The following is a 12,972-nucleotide window of genomic DNA, read 5'->3' on the forward strand; positions in this document are numbered from 1 at the left end:
TTCTCTGCTTAGACCGCCACCCCTGAAAGCAGAGTTGCCTGGACCTCCCTCTCCCTGGCCACCTCTAGCTCTTCCAAGGTACATAGAGGCTTTCCTAGACCACAAAGTAATCCCCCCAGGGTGTTCTGGGCTTGTCGCCAGTAGGACACGCCCAAACCACATCAGCTGGCTTCTTTCAATGTAGAGGGGTAGCAGATCTACTCTGAGCCCCTCCCGAATGACCAAACGCTTCACCCTTTCTCTAATAGACCTTTTCCACTAGTACCTACTCAACTTAAAAGTACGGGGTTTCAGTTGTTTCTCATTACAATTGAGTACTAATGTGTGTGGACTTGTTATAGCAAATGACATCATTTGTATGCGACACAAACTGCACAACAGTGGAAGTTGAGATATGGTATTCTGCTGCTCGGTGCGTGGCTTTTTGTTAGACAAGGACCACGTTGTTTTTTTTTGTTTTTTGTTTTTTATTTAGTCATTTACTTCATTGCCATGTTTCAAAATTGGCGGATTTTTGTGAGGAGCCACCCTCATGAGTCATCAAAATTTGTCACTGTCTGGCCACCGGTGGCATACAGTCCAACGCTTCATTTTTGGATCATTTCAGATTAAGTGGAAACCGTCTAAGTAGATACAACAAAAAGCACCCGGTACCAGGTCCTACAACCTAATTGAAAAAGCTTAAAATCCAAGTTGAGTTAAACTGAGCTGTGAAGGTACTAGGAGAGCTCCCATAAAGCTCCTTTTCCACAACACCCTACAAAGGAAGGTCGTTTCAGCCGCTTGCAACCACTGCTCATGGTTATAGATTAAAGTTGTAACGTAGATTGACTGGTAAATCAGCAGCGTTGCTGTCACACTCAGCTCTCTTTACCATAACAGACTGATATAGAATCCACATCACTACCAATCCATGCCAATGTTTGCATTTACTGCTTTACTCTGTTGTAAAGAAGTCCCCAGGATACTTGAACTGCTACCATTGGAGTAGCAATCTGCCTTGACCCGGAGTGGGCACATCACCTTCTTCTGGCACCAGACTTGGAGATGCTAATTCACATTCCTGTTATTTCACACTCGGATGCAGTTTGCTCCAATGCATGCTGAGGTCAGCTACTGATGAATCCAGAAGAAATCATCCGCAAAAGGCAGAGGTAATCCTGAGGTCACCAAACTGGTAACCATCTGCTGCTTGGCTGTGCCTAGAAAGTCTGTCCATAAAGGTTATGAACCAAGTCGGTAACAAAAGTATATGGTATCTTAAGATTGTGTGGTTGTGCTTGCTTTTGTGTCCATGTGTGCCCAAACACACCCTGTACCCCTACCGCCACCACAGTCTAATTATTTGGGGAACTAAATTGAATATCATCGTTTTAGTGCTGTTAATCATCTTCCTCTTGAATCAATAATTTAACCTTAAAGAAATATGCTTAGAGATGCTTGAAATGATTGCCTCATAGCAGTGTCTGTCTGTTAGGGATAATGCGACTGCAGAGAAAACATTGTAGCCTTACTCACACTGAAGGAAAAACGTGCTTTTACATTTGAGTGGATTTTTGTACAGATTGAACAAGCTCTCTAAATGCCAGATAATTGTGTTCTACATTAAGCACAGTACTTCAGTGGTGCGTTTTAATGTGATTAGGTGGTGATCGCCTCCCTCCACCCATTTCTTTGTTCCCTTTTTATTGCTGCTTTTTAGTTTCTAGTTGGTTTAAGGCACAAGACACAACACAGATGAGTTCAAATCAATTCTTGCTGCTATATTTAAATCTAATGTGTAAGTTTCCTACGATTCCTGAATGTTTTTTTACCTACAACGGGAAGATCTGCTTTTACTGTGATAATGTTAAGAGGGAATCTGGAAGAAAGGTTCTAAAACAAAAGATACATAATCAAGCTCTGAACACAAGTAGCATCTAGAGAGTCTGTCAGTTACTGCTTTCTGTCATTAGTGTTTTCATGTGCAGCAGTATAGACTGTGTAAAACGAAGGGCACAGATCAGATCAGCTTTAACACTTTTAGAGGAGCAAATGAAAATGCCCATTTAAGCCAAGCTACAGAGCATGCTGTGTATGCTCTGTGTACACAGTGTCCTTTCTTGTGTACGTTTGGTTTATGTTAGGCGAATATTGTCCGCTTTCTCTCATGCATGCTAATCCACTGACCTTGGCAGTGTGTGGATCGTGGTTCAAAAACAGAGGAGGGGCAGCAAGAAGGGGTGGGGCTGGGGGGCTGGGGGTGGTTGTTCAGAGCAAAGGCTGGTGAGGTTTTAGACATGCTCCAATGGCCACCTAAAACCCAGCAAGGACACGCCCACTGATCCTGAAAGAAAAGCGGTCTGTGGCTTCCAGCAGAGGTGGCACTCACAAGTGCCTGCATACAAAAACCATAACGGCCACAACAATGGAAGGTAATTGCAGCACATCAACCCTGTCTCTTTCAGATGTTTTAATGGACTCATCACTCGCACGGTCCAGAGAATGTACAGAAAAGTTTAAACTTTCAAATTTCGATTAGGAACATTTGATTTAAGGGAAATAGCAAGCAGCGCGAAATGATGGTCGTAGCGAATAATTTAGATGGACAGCAAGGAATGTGAGGTTAAAGAGTGTCATTAGGCAATTTTGGATTGCTGTGCTGGAGTGTACATTTGGTTAGCCTAATCACTATTAAAAAGTTAACAGCAGAGGTTCTGAGTTTTTCCATTGCTGTAACACAAAAAGGCTTTTTCTTGTTCGACTGTAACATGAAAAAGCTTTAATTTGGTTTCTGTGGCGCTGAATCTGCATTGTAGTGGACTTGTCTGAGAACAAATGGCTTTTGCACACACTTCTGTCAAAAAGGCATTCTTTCAAGAATTTATTTATTTATTTAAAACGAGAATGACAAAACAAACAAAAAGGAAAACCACTGGGGGAAATAAGACGCCCAACAACAATTTACTGCTCATTGTCCATGCATGACAATTTGCAGTAAAAACAACTCATTCCATAGGAAAAAATGGACAGACACAGCAAACGGTCCTGAAAATAAAACACAAAGACTAAATAGCTTGAAACAAACGGGATGTCATTTGTCTTTATACACGTTCTGCTTATTAATGAAAGGTTTTACATCTTTTGTAAACACTTGAGATTTTCATGAGTTTTTCTTCCTAAACAACCGTTCCAGCTATTTGGCATTTGAGAAATGAAATGAAATAATGCCGTTCATTGTTTTCAAAATGTTTCTTTCAGGATTGCTACCTAGTAGAATGTAGACCCACCTTAAGGTAGGGCTGCACAATTAATTACATTTTAATCTTCATCACAATTTTATCACATGATATTGCATGTGATATTGGACCTCACAAATCACCATCTAATGCCAATCATGCACCGCATGGCTTGCAGTGTCTTACGAGTAACACTACGTTAAGACAAGTATTCACCAAAAATCAAAGGTCTTGCACAGCATAATGCAGAGAGCTCGTCCTCTGAAGCAGATCATCTGTTCGGAAATGCTTTGGATTTAGGGCAAGTGATGTTAACCAAGAACAAATCCTACGCAACAAGTAGAGTTGTGTCTGCACGGAAAGCAACACAACTGACTTATTAAAACGCACCACAAACTGCAGTGTGACGAATGCCTGAAGGCCATGAAATGTTTGGTTTACAAGAAATGACTTCAAATCGCAACTCCTTTAAACCTGCTGCATCACGAGGAGATTTACTTCTCTGCTGGCTCTATTGTTTACACTTGTGTCTGTAATGGTCTAACTGTACATAATGGCTAGCTCAGAGCAGGTTTGCCCTTCTCTAGCAGAGACCATGACTGTTTGACTTCCTATGGATTCTGCTGACGATGACTTGAAATTTGTGGAACTTCTGACATCTTTTCTTTTTTCTTTTTTTTGTGCTTAAAGCCACTTGAATAGCAACACTTTTTTCCTCACTATTGAATTGCACATGTGTTCTGGTTGTTGGGTTTTTTTCCCTCTGGAAAAAAGTACTTTGAATAAATTGCATTAAAACCTGGTGTCCATATGGTGATATGATTATATGCCAGAACTGATTCATATAACAGCACCAATATTTCAGAATGCAGTGCACTTTATTAAAAAAAAAAAAAAAAAGGTGTCTACTCTTGCACTTTTCAGGAAACTCTTTGGATTTTACCTTTCAGTTTAGGCTGTACTGAAATGGTTAAAAGCAGCCGTCTCATGTATCTTTCATTAGAAGTCTGAACTTTCCTGACTTGCTTCCAGTATTTAATGCACTCCATATGCATTTTACTCCTGCTATAGTGGATGTGTGTGGAAAAGAGACTCACGTGTGTCCTCCAGTGCAGTGTCTCACTGCATATCTTCTGTGTTTTCTGTGATAAAGTCACTTTTTTCTTTTTTTTTTCTCCTTTCTTTTAATAGTTTGCTTTTAAAAAAAAAAAAAAAAAAAAATCAGCCACTTTATCAGTCTTTAGGTTGTGATGCTTTTGAACCATGGCAGGTCAATGTAACCCTTATGCTCAAGTGTGGAGACTAGTGCAGCTGATCCTGAACTCACCAGGCTTCTGATATCAGCAGGGCTATTAGAAACAAACATGACGGTAGAAGAGCAAGAGGAAAAGCATGCAGCCCTTCATCCAAGGTGTGTCTGAGTGTGTGGGTGAAAAGCCATTAGTGTAAACCAGTGTGCTTGACCACTTCTCATCCTTGGTCACTATGTGGTGGATGAGTGGAGAGCATGAGACTCTGTGCGACTCCAGCCTGCTCTTCTCATCAAGAGCCTCTCCAGAGACATGCATGCACACATGTACGCACTCACCAGGTTGTGTTTATGCTGTCGTAGCACTCTAAAAGACTTTCAGCACATGCCAGTCCTAAGTGTGTGTACTTTGTAAACTGAGAGCAGTTCCACTGGTGCCCATCAACATGTACTTTGATGGGATTCTAACTCCAGCAGAAACTAAGCTGTAAGTGTTGCAAGCCAGCTAGATTTGGACATTTGTGCTATGGACTTGCATGACTCTTTGTTCCCCCCCTATTCAAATCCAATTGGGTGGGTCATAGTTATCAAGCAATTCAGTTAGCACTCCCATCTATAGAAGGGAGTGTAAGTGAACCTCTTTAGCACAAGCAAAAATGACAGTGGTTGGATTGATTACCATTACCTGTTTTTTGTTTTGTTTTTGTTTTTTTTGTTTTCTTATTTCATTAAATATTTTAACGGCAATTACTTCGCCACAAATTTTTGTGTAGCTAATTAGCTCCTCCAAATATTAATGCAGTTCCCTAATTTTTCTCAGGACTTTTCATCAAGCATCAGTTCAGGATGTTAACTCTTCAGTGCCCTCCTGAAACACCTGGCAAATTGGCCTTCCCATTAGCCTCTTTTGTGCTTTAATGCTGGGCAATATGAAACATTTATACCTGCTTCACATCATATGAATCACATCAGCCTGTTACAGCTTTAAAATCTGTAGAATAGAGGTGGGCTTAATTCCCTCAATCACTGATACTACTGCGAGAAAGTCTCAGTATTGAATTCAGTGAATTCTTAAACAGATTCATCACACATTTTAGTTCTTGGCACATAAATACAGGGGTATGTGCATTTGTGCTACTGTTACATCTTGGCGTCACTTGTCTGCAATAGCAACTCTTAGCACTTGCGGAGATTTCACACCTATTGGAGTCTAAAACTAGTTTTCCCATCTGTTTCTTCAAATTATAGCACTTGTTTTTGTTGAAACATTACATCGCTATGATAAGTATTACTTTTTCCTGTTGACACAGAGTAGCTAATGGCCCACCACCCACTTGTGCCATACAGAACTTGAACCAAATGTGCCCTTGGAGCTAAAGCAAGCAGGCAAACTGTAAACACTGCAGGAGTTTATTGTTAATATCTTAAATGTGGTGGTATTGCCCACCCCCACTAAAGAGGATGGAGGAGGAGTGTTTGAAAAGGCACCACACACGACAAGCACAGGCACGTCTGCTTTGAATTGAGTGAGGAAAATGATGCCAAATGTTTGTCTCCTCCTCTCTCCCTCTCTGAGTTTCAAGGTCTGTGTTTGAATAACTCACTCAGATACCTCATCATCAGGATTTTGTAAGCTTTCAGCTGTGATGGAACACTGCGCCACATCACCTTGCTGGTCTGAGTGTTGGGCGGGCGCATGCCAGTTCTGAGTGCATCAGGATGACACCTAAGAGCCTTTAATTACAGGGCATGCTGTCTCTGTCAGCTCCTCTGCTTTTGGAGCCATGCTGTGCTTTATGCACTGACCTCATCCTTGTTACATATGTGTTGGACAGATGTTTTCTTCTTCAGCTGGTGAAGGAAGCTTTTTCAAGAATTGCATGGCTTGTAGGCTACACACATTTCAAACAAACATTCTGCCGTTGCACGGTTTTCTGTTGCTGCTCCGATGTATTTATGCACCTGTAACCATATGGCATTATTAACACTTTTTTTTTCTCCATTAAAAAAAAAAAGCATAATCCTCACATGCAAACAAACACTGGACTTGCACACTGTCAGGCTCTGGTTATTATCTGCAAGGCCCAGCTGTCTCTCAGTATGACATGCACACACTCACACACACATTAAGACATGAGCAGACCAGACAGCATATTCACTCACACATCTACAAGTGCAGCAAAGCCGTTATTACAAACACCACAGTACAAGTAAGCCTCATGGCCTGGCTTTGTGGATACTGTAGAGTTCAGTACTGTCAGCTTTATTTCCCATCCAGTAAAGTCAATTTTTCTTTTTTCTTTTTTCTTGACTTTTCATTTTAAAAGGAATATCTTTTAGACACTACTTGGATAAAGATGCTGTTTGCAAACCTGCCACATACACGTGACATTGAAGAAGTGCAGAACTGCAATATCTCCCAGAATTGGCGTCACGTTTCTTTAACGGAAACAGAATCTACTCGGATAGCCCTAGTCATTTTTATTTTCCTGTGGTGTTTCCCAGTTAGTACCCCCTGCTCCTCTAACACACTTTGTCTCCTCATCAGAGGTCCGACTGTGCAGACAAACTGTTTCTGTGCTGACTTGGCAGGTAAACTACAGCAGTAGAGATCAGATCGGAGCCGCTCTGCTTTTGGTTGCCAGTAGTCACCGGCGATGAAATAACATCACTTCGCCTAAGCATCGGGAGCAGCAGAGCTGAGATGACCTTGAAGCGACTTCTGTCGGCTTCTGTCAGCTCCAGCACTGCTATCAAACCCTTTGTCAAATCATGTCAAACAGAGAGCCTTGAAGCTGTGCACTCTTGTGTAGCTTTATTTAGCTGAGGGCAGAGATAGTGTTTGTTTTGCTTTGCTTTTTTTCTTTAAATATATAAATAAATGGTAAATGGCCTGTATTTATATATATATATATAAATTGGTGCCTTGCATGCAAGATAAGCCAAGCTCTGTCTGAGATTGATATCAGCTTTGTTACCCTCTCCTCCTTTTGGTTTTCTCATCCTAGCTGCAAGCGAGCCCCTTTGTCCCCATTGCCCCCTTGTGCCTTGTGACTTGGCTCATGCTGCTATAGTAAATCTGGGGCATGTTTACACTCAGTGTTCTGGCAGGCGTATACCTACCAAGCAGCCAATCAGTCACCCCACCCTAAAATCTCCCATTAAACCTTTTGAAAAAAATTTATCCTGTGCCATTTTTCTCCCCCCCCCCTTTAAATGTGATTCCTGCCAAAGTGCTACCATGAATAGTATTTCTCAGTAACACTACATCTGCAAGCTGGCGCCCTGAGGATATCTTAGTTACCTCGATGGTGAGTAAGCACCCACTGAACTTGCGCAGCTGTGATGTGAATAAAGGGATTCAGAGGAAAGTAAATCCTACTGTATTCCTTTTGTTTTTCTCAAGGTCTGGGTTCCTGTTAAAAGAACAGATGAACCTTTTTTAGAACTGTACTTCTGAAAGTTTATTTCTGAAAGTTGCATGAGCAGATTGATTTTTCTCATGTGTGCATTATAAATATGACCTTCAGCCAGCTGCAGCACCACTGGGCTTACCACATAAAGGCTGTAAACAAGGAAATAAAAGGTAATGGGCTGTATACAAAAAACGGACATATGTTGTGACCTCCACCAACTGGTGTGTGCTCTGCTGAAGCTTTGAGTTTATGTTACCATGCTTTTTTTTTTTTTTTTCTTTAAGCCAGAAGTCACGTTTAAGTTAGAGGTAATCATGAAGTTATGAGCGAACACTGGCTAGCTTAGTTAGAAAAGTGCATCCACAGACGTATGCATTAGTGCTAAGTAACTTAATTACATTTAACTACACAGTAAACGATGATTTTTGTCTGATGCTTACACTGAAAAAGCGCAAAGTCACACACATCAAAAAAGGTCACCTCCTAGTTTCTCCTAGCGCTAGAAACCCATCAAAGTAACAGACAGCTAACGACTAGCACCACCCGTGGTGGTGGGTCAAAGCAGGCCAGCATATTTAAATCCTGGCAGACCAATGGGCTTTTGAAGCCAACTCAGAAGTGCCTGAAATCCATTAGCCAATGAGGAACACGGTCAAACGCACCCCTCCTTGTGACATCCACTTCCTTGCAACCACAATGATGACATTAGAAACAGCATCTCAAGGGTTCAAAATTGGACTATAGAAATCAGAGGTGATGTCTCAATAGCTATGTATATAATATAGGTATTTTTTTTTTGGGGGGGGGGGGGGCTATGCTCCAGTACTACTTGCCTTTTCAGCTTTTCCTCCAAGCAGACAAGCACTTATTGGAACCAGTAAACACTGCTCACATTGCAACATTCACATACACACATCGCATTTTAGGCTCTGTTGTGCACACTGGAATTCATATCTATAGGCTTATATACATATTAGAATATATTAAATCCCCTCCATAAACATATTTAATATATGAAAAATAGGAGGATATGCATTTGCATTGGCTGGCTTACAAATCTCTTCTTAAATTCATGACGTATGTAGCCACTCATTGTGTGCGCACAGAATTAGTTTGATTCCCTGACTCTCAAGCAAACAGTTCCGTAATCACAAAGCATCTGTTTGCTGAAATCCTCTGTGATCTGATTTCTTCCTGCCATCTCTAACTCCAGCGAAATGAAGAAAATCACAGTGAATAAATACATGTAATACGCTTGCAAAATTGAATTCCACATAATTAATAACTGGGAGGTGATTAAGTCTCAGTGGAGACGAGACATCGGGCTCTTGGATGCTGTGTTAGTGCTGCATGCAGACCTTGTTCTGCACTCTCCATAACCATGGAGAATTCAGGCAAATCACCTTATTTGACTTCCATGTTGGAATTCAGAGAACCTGCTAACTAATTCAGCATGTTAACACCAGGAATAAAACAGTTATATTGCTGGTAGGTGTGATGTGATGACCATTGGCAGAGGTTGATGGCCTCACTTGGTGACAGCCAGCTGATTAAACAAGCGGGTGATGAATGGAACTGGAGCCTGGCTGTGAAATGACCTGCAGTTGCTGCTGCTGTCTGTGGATGCCCGGTGTTCTGCTGCAATCATGTCAAAACACACAAGCGATCTACTGCATCATAAACTTCAGAAATCTCCCTCAAAAACCAGCCTCTGAAGGGAGGAGCTTTGGTTTTTCTTTCTGAAATCCCTGCAGCTTGACACAACTGACATTTGTTACTATTTGACCTTCTGCTCTTATCAGAAATCCATCTCAAAGTGCTTTGAAAATAAGCTCTCTTTCCTCCGTCTGCATGTTTCTTCATAGTTCAACATCTCAATCCAGTCTTCCTGGTTACAACTCCCACTCAGTACCCCAACCTCAAACCCAACCTCCTGCTAAGTTGCCTCATCCTGCTTCCAGAGTAAAAGTTTCATGACTTTGCCCTCCCCCTTGCTCATTATTCCATTGTCTGTCTAAGAGATTGTCACTGTGATTTATGTCAGGGAGTTTTAATATGCGGTGGAAAGGCTGTTTTTTGGTTCTAGTGAATGTCCAAAACCCAGGGGAATCCTGACAATCGCAATCTATGATATGTCCCCCTGTTGAGAGGAGACATTGCACTCCTTTGTCTGCAGGGTCTGCTGGGACTGAGTGTACCTCACTTTATGAGCATTTAAGGATATTTTAGCACATTTAATTTACCCTGAAATAAAACCAGTTTTTCGTTCTCTTTACAGGAAAAATTCAATTTCTTCCTGTCCAGAAGGACACCTGCATGACTATAGGAAATATGCTTTATTATTATAATTATTTTGTATCCCCTCCCCATAATTTTAATGATGGGACCCTGGTCTCCATTGACTCCAGATGTCACAATGTTTTCAACAGAACGAGCACTGTAACAGCAGAAAGGGCCTAAACATTGATTGTGGACAAGATGTGGCTTGTGCAGCTGGCTTTCACTCCCACAAGGGGAAGACCATCATCTGCCAAAGTGCCTTGAGTGTTAGATGAACCATTTGTTTGTGAGCATATTGAAAAGTTTAAGTCATGGGTTGTAGGGTTGTAAACATTTATTGCAGCTTTATCAGCTCCATTTGCATTATGGGCCAATGCACCACCTGGTAGTGTTGAGGGAAAACTTCTTGCTGGTGTCTTTTTTTTTTTTTTCTTTCTGTCAGAAGTGTCTAAATTTGAATCCAGCTTACTGGTTATACATGTGGAAAAGGCTGTAAATGGTTTAACAGCAGCAAATATTAGTGTTTACGACCTCAGATTCGAGCCAGTAATCTTATTTGGACAAGCAAATGGAGTCCGTGACCTCCAGTGTTTTGGCTCGCAAAGGACACAGAGTGTGTTTTAATATGTTTGGAACAGGAGGCAAGAGATAAACATTTACAAAGATGGTCAAAAGCTGCAAAGAGTGGGATGCGTGTAGGCAGAGAATGCACTGATCTTATATTACACGCACTTGGTCAGCTTTTCTGAGCTGAGAAAACGAATGTCAAATATGACGCAATAACATTCATCTACAAAAAGATGGGCCCCACTTGATTGTGATTTGTCCAAACCCTGAAAGTCTTGAATAAAACGCTTTATTGGGTTTTGTTTTGCTTTTATATTTGGTCTGTTTGAAGTGTATTATACGGTTAGTCCAAGCGAAAAGTGACCAATTGTCAGACCTCCCGCTGCCTATAAAAGCTGTCTCCAAAAATGAATCCAATCCTCTTCACAGTAGAAAGCAGTAAAAAGCTTCTGATGCCACTATTGAGAACACTGAGTCCTCTGTGATGCTAAGGGAAATGCTATAAAAGGAGCAATGTGTACATAAAGTCTGTATTTAATCAGAAGAATCATTTGAAGCTGCAGGAAATCGAGCAATGTGGGGAAAAAGTAGCTCATTTGACTTCTGGCCCACTGCTTAAGAGATCTTTTTGAAGAAGCTGCAGAATCAGGGAGATTTAGATTAGTGTTGAGCAAAGGAAGCTTTTACCCTGCTGCCAGTAATGATTCGAACGAAAAGGGGGTCGGCCAGCACAGAGAAGCGTAGACGTGGCTCAGTGGTGTGTGTCTTCTCATGGAGAAGCTGGTGGCTGCGACTAAAGAAGCGAAGAAGACTGCCGCCTCCAAGAGTGAGGCTCAAGGAAGACGGGTTTGATAAGAGTTCACGTTGTGTGTCATAAAATTAATTTGACTGAATCTCGCAAGCAAGTGTTGGCTGTAGTTTTGGTTTGTGGTTCTTTATGTAACCTTGAGATTCTCAGTTTTTTGGAGTGCTAAAACAGAAGTTCCTGTCAGCTTAAGGAACAGTTGTCTTCTGCTCATCTCAGGTTGGAATTTGAATGTCAGAGGCCTGCAGAAAAGCGGGATACATGTCATGGTGTTCTGCAGGGGTTGACTGACAGTTCTGGGTTAAACAGGTGTCCATGATTAAGTGCTACTGAGTGCATGGACTTAAAAGCCCCCCTCCTTAAAATAAAATCAGATCAGTCATCTTTTTTTCTGTGCTTTGAGCATCAGGACATGTCAGGGCTCGCAAAATCGCTAGCCCGACGTCCCGGGGCTAGCGATTTTTCCAGTCGGGCTACCAAAATCTTTCTCTGCCCTGCCCGTCGGGCTATCGTAGAAAGGAAAAGTATGTCAATGCTTTTGCATTCTTTAGGAAATGTAGCTGGGTAATTATGTCATTGGCATCGGTGAGCCACTGTCAATATGTGACATATTGAAATCGCGTTTGAATTTGCGCTTGTTTTTTTGCTTTCACTTTGCAATCGCGTGAACTGTGTATAGAGAGCGACAGTACTGATCTGTGAGTGATGATAATTTGTGCACCAATTCCTCTGACATCGTCTTATTAATCGTTAGCTTACTATGCAAACATGACAAGTGAAATCTCCCGCAGCTTAAACATGTGAGAGGTTGATCGCGCAGAGAATCGCTGAGCTTATGTGAGTGCGTGTGTAAAAGCAGCAGGATATATATTTCAGTTCTGCTGAGCCAAATAAGACAGGTCAGGGTGAAGAAGTGACAGCCAAAGAAAAGCTTACCGCAAAACGGAAAAGTTATGACAAATCAGACTATAAGGCAAAAAGAAAGTGCAGCTTTATGGTTTCATGGACAAAAGAATTTCTGTGGCTGCAATATGACGAGCTAAATAACCAGGGCTGCACATAAGTGGTCCGCAGGTGCGCATTCGCTGTCAAAATAAAAAACGTGCACAAGATAAGAAGTTGCAACGCTTGTTTGCTTACATAAGATTTTCTGGAGGAGGACAGACATTTGTTTAGAACTCTTAAAGATGTCGAAGAAGCTCCTTTAAGCAATTACTTTGGTGTTCCTCCACCTCCAAAGAAATGTCAGGAGTCAGAACCACAAAAGAAGCGTGTATTCTCGGAAAACTGGTTGCAGGAGGTGAGCTGGCTTCAAACAAATGATGAACACACAGAGATGTGATGCAGAATGTGCCGTGAAAATCCCACTCTAGCGGACAAAAACAGTGCCTTTTATATGGACGCAAACGTCCATATAAACTTCTTATCTGGTGCGCG

General features: G+C 41.6%; 1 protein-coding gene across 1 annotated transcript in view; it reads left to right on the forward strand.

Annotated features, from left to right (window-relative positions):
• The window catches only part of LOC308398930 (semaphorin-4B-like), a 56,918-nt gene that overhangs the window by 19,743 nt on the left and 24,203 nt on the right, over positions 1-12,972 (forward strand). The window lies entirely within an intron of this gene.

This window comes from Rhamphochromis sp. 'chilingali' (genome assembly GCF_963969265.1).
Source record: "Rhamphochromis sp. 'chilingali' genome assembly, chromosome: 6".
NCBI classification, from domain to species: domain Eukaryota; kingdom Metazoa; phylum Chordata; class Actinopteri; order Cichliformes; family Cichlidae; genus Rhamphochromis; species Rhamphochromis sp. 'chilingali'.